The sequence below is a fragment of the Triticum urartu genome, chromosome 6A (assembly GCF_056163025.1).
Source record: "Triticum urartu cultivar PI428250 chromosome 6A, HENAU_Tu73, whole genome shotgun sequence".
Taxonomy (NCBI): Eukaryota; Viridiplantae; Streptophyta; class Magnoliopsida; order Poales; family Poaceae; genus Triticum; species Triticum urartu.
The window spans coordinates 380295446-380300397 of record NC_141878.1 but is presented as its reverse complement, the minus strand read 5'-3'; positions in this window follow the sequence as shown (position 1 = coordinate 380300397).

Sequence of the window (4952 nt, the reverse complement as noted above, 5' to 3'; positions counted from 1 at the left end):
GGTTTCTTGCCAAACCACAGTTCATAAGGCGTCGTCTCAACAGATTTCGATGGTGCCCTATTTAACGTGAATGCGGCCGTCTCTAAACCGTAACCCCAAAACGATAGCGGCAAATCAGTAAGAGACATCATAGATCGCACCATATCTAGTAAAGTACGATTACGACGTTCGGACACACCATTACGCTGTGGTGTTCCGGGTGGCGTGAGTTGCGAAACTATTCCACTTTGTTTCAAATGTAGACCAAACTCGTAACTCAAATATTCTCCTCCACGATCATATCGTAGAAACTTTATTTTCTTGTTACAATCATTTTCAACTTCACTCTGAAATTCTTTGAACTTTTCAAATGTTTCAGACTTATGTTTCATCAATTAGATATACCCATATCTGCTTAAATCATCTGTGAAGGTGAGAAAATAATGATATCCGCCATGAGCCTCAATATTCATCGGACCACATACATCTGTATGTATGATTTCCAAAAAATCTGTTGCTCTCTCCATAGTACCGGAGAATGGCGTTTTAGTCATCTTGCCCATGAGGCACGGTTCGCAAGTACCAAGTGATTCATAATCAAGTGGTTCCAAAAGTCCATCAGTATGGAGTTTCTTCATGCGCTTTATACCGATATGACCTAAACAACAGTGCCACAAATAAGTTGCACTATCATTATCAACTCTGCATCTTTGGTTTCAACATTATGAATATGTGTATCACTACTATCGAGATTCATCAAAAATAGACCACTCTTCAAGGGTGCATGACCATAAAAGATATTACTCATATAAATAGAACAACCATTATTCTCTGATTTAAATGAATAACCGTCTCGCATCAAACAAGATCCAGATATAATGTTCATGCTCAACGCTGGCACCAAATAACAATTATTTAGGTCTAAAACTAATCCCGAAGGTAGATGTAGAGGTAGCGTGCCGACCGCGATCACATCGACTTTGGAACCATTTCCCACGCGCATCGTCACCTCATCCTTGGCCAGTGTTTGCTTAATCTGTAATCCCTGTTTCGAGTTGCAAATAATAGCAACGGAACCAGTATCAAATACCCAGGTGCTACTGTGAGCTCTAGTAAGGTACACATCAATAACATGTATATCACATATACCTTTGTTCACCTTGCCATCCTTCTTATCCGCCAAATACTTGGGGCAGTTCCGCTTCCAATGACCAGTCTGCTTGCAGTAGAAGCACTCAGTTTCAGGCCTGGGTCCAGACTTGGGTTTCTTCTCCTGAGCAACAACTTGCTTGCTGTTCTTCTTCAAGTTACCCTTCTTCCCTTTGCCTTTTCTTGAAACTGGCGGTCTTATTGACCATCAACACTTGATGCTCCTTCTTGATTTCTACCTCCGCAGCCTTTAGCATTGCGAAGAGCTCGGGAATCGTCTTATCCATCCCTTGCATGTTATAGTTCATCACGAAGCTCTTGTAGCTTGGTGGCAGTGATTGAAGAACTCTGTCAATGACACTATCAACAGGAAGATTAACTCCCAGTTGAGTCAAGTGATTATGATACCCAGACATTTTGAGTATATGTTCACTGACAGAACTATTCTCCTCCATCTTGCAGCTATAGAACTTATTGGAGACTTCATATCTCTCAATCCGGGCATTTTCTTGAAATATTAACTTCAACTCCTGGAACATCTCATATGCTCCATGACGTTCAAAACGTCGTTGAAGTCCCGATTCTAAGCCATAAAGCATGGCACACTAAACTATTGAGTAGTCATTAGCTTTGCTCTGCCAGATGTTCGTAACATCTGGTGTTGCTCCTGCAGCAGGCTTGGCACCCAGCGGTGCTTCCAGGACGTAATTCTTCTGTGTAGCAATGAGGATAATCCTCAAGTTACGGACCCAGTCCGTGTAATTGCTACCATCATCTTTCAACTTTGCTTTCTCAAGGAACGCATTAAAATTCAATGGAACAACAACACGGGCCATCTATCTACAATCAAACATAGACAAGCAAAATACTATCAGGTACTAAGTTCATGATAAATTTAAGTTCAATTAATCATATTACTTAAGAACTCCCACTTAGGAAGACATCCCTCTAATCTTCTAAGTGATTACGTGATCCAAATCAACTAAACCATAACCGATCATCACGTGAAATGGAGTAGCTTTCAATGGTGAACATCAATATGTTGATCATATCTACTATATGATTCACGCTCGACCTTTCGGTCTCAGTGTTTCGAGGCTATCTCTGCATATGCTAGGCTCGTCAAGTTTAACCTGAGTATTCTGCGTGTGCAAAAACTGGCTTGCACCCGTTGTAGATGGACGTAGAGCTTATCACACCCGATCATCACGTGGTGTCTGGGCACGACGAACTTTGGCAATGGTGCATACTCAGGGAGAACACTTTTATCTTGAAATTTAGTGAGAGATCATCTTATAATGCTACCGTCAATCAAAGCAAGATAAGATGCATAAAAGATAAACATCACATGCAATCAATATAAGTGATATGATATGGCCATCATCATCTTGTGCTTGTGATCTCCATCTCCGAAGCACCTTCATGATCACCATCGTCACCGGCGCAACACCTTGATATCCATCGTAGCATCGTTGTCGTCTAGTCAATCTTATGCTTCCATGACTATCGCTACCGCTTAGTGATAAATTAAAGCATTACAGGGCGATTGCATTGCATACAATAAAGCGACAACCATATGGCTCCTACCAATTGCCGATAACTCGGTTACAAAACATGATCATCTCATACAATAAAATTTAGCATCATATCTTGACCATATCACATCACAACATGCCCTGCAAAAACAAGTTAGACGTCCTCTACTTTGTTGTTGCAAGTTTTACGTGGCTGCTACGGGCTTAGCAAGAACCGTTCTTACCTACGCATCAAAACCACAACGATAGTTTGTCAAGTTGATGCTGTTTTAACCTTCGCAAGGACCGGGCGTAGCCACACTTGGTTCAACTAAAGTTGGAGAAACTGACACCCGCCAGCCACCTGTGTGCAAAGCACGTCGGTAGAACCAATCTCGCGTAAGCGTACGCGTAATGTTGGTCCTGGCCGCTTCATCCAACAATACCGCCGAACCAAAGTATGACATGCTGGTAAGCAGTATGACTTATATCACCCACAACTCACTTGTGTTCTACTCGTGCATATAACATCAACGCATAAAACCTGGCTCTGATACCACTGTTGGGGAACGTAGTAATTTCAAAAAAATTCCTACGCACACGCAAGATCATGGTAATGCATAGCAACGAGAGGGGAGAGTGTTGTCTACGTACCCTCGTAGACCGAAAGCGGAAGCGTTAGCACAACGCGGTTGATGTCGTCGTACGTCTTCACGATCCAACCGATCCAAGTATCGAACGCACGGCACCTCCGAGTTTAGCACACGTTCAGCTTGATGACATCCCGCGAACTCCAATCTAGTAGAGCTTCACGAGAGAGTTCCATCAGCACGAGGGCGTGGTGAAGATGATGATGTTCTACCGGCGCAGGGCTTCGCCTAAGCACCGCTACGATATGATCGAGCTGGATTATGGTGGAAGGGGGCACTGCACACGGCTAAGAGATCAAGAGATCAATTGTTGTGTCTATGGGGTGCCCCTGGCCACGTATATAAAGGAGTGGAGGAGGAGGGGCCGTCCAAGAGGAGGAGGCGCGCCCAAGGGGGGGCAATCCTACTCCAAGTAGGTTTTGCCCCCTTTCCTATTCCAACTAGGAGAAGGGGGAAGGAGGAGGTGGAGAGAAGGAAGGAGAAGGGGGGTCGCACCCCCTTCCCTTTCCAATTCGAATTAGGGAAAGGGGGGCTGCGCGCCACCTCCTGCTGCCTCTCCTCTTCCACTACTTTGGGCCCATGTGGCCCAATAACCCCCGGGGGGGTTCCGATAACCCCCCGGTACTCCGGTATATATCCGATAACCCCTGGAACCATTTCGGTGTCTGAATATAGTCGTCCAATATATCAATCTTCATTTCTCGACCATTTCGAGACTCCTCGTCATGTCTGTGATCACATCCGGGACTCCGAACAACCTTCGGTACATCAAAACTCATAAACTCATAATATAACCGGCATCAAAACGTTAAGCGTGCGGACCCTACAGGTTCGAGAACTATGTAGACATGACCGAGACATGTCTCTGGTCAATAACCAATAGTGGAACCTGGATGCTCATATTGGCTCCCACATATTCTACTAAGATATTTATCGGTTAGACCGCATAACAACATACGTTGTTCCCTTTGTCATCGGTATGTTACTTGCCTGAGATTTGATCGTCGGTATCTCAATACCTAGTTCAATCTCGTTACCGGCAAGTCTCTTTACTCATTCCGTAATACATCATTCCGCAACTAACTCATTTAGTTGCAATGCTTGCAAGGCTTAAGTGATGTGCATTACCGAGAGGGCCCAGATATACCTCTCCGACAATCAGAGTGACAAATCCTAATCTCAAAATACGCCAACCCAACAAGTACCTTTGGAGACACCTATAGAGCACCTTTATAATCACCCAGTTACGTTGTGACGTTTGGTAGCACACAAAGTGTTCCTCCGGTAAACGGGAGTTGCATAATCTCATAGTCATAGGAACATGTATAAGTTATGAAGAAAGCAATAGCAACAAACTAAACGATCAAGTGCTAAGCTAACGGAATGGGTCAAGTCAATCACATCATTCTCCTAATGATGTGATCCCGTTAATCAAATGACAACTCATGTCTATGGTTAGGAAACATAAGCATCTTCGATCAATGAGCTAGTCAAGTAGAGGCATACTAGTGACACTTTGTTTGTCTATGTATTCACACATGTATTGTGTTTCCGGTTAATACAATTTTAGCATGAATAATAAACATTTATCATGATACAAGGAAATAAATAATAACTTTATTATTGCCTCTAGGGCATATTTCCTTCAACCACGCCGTGC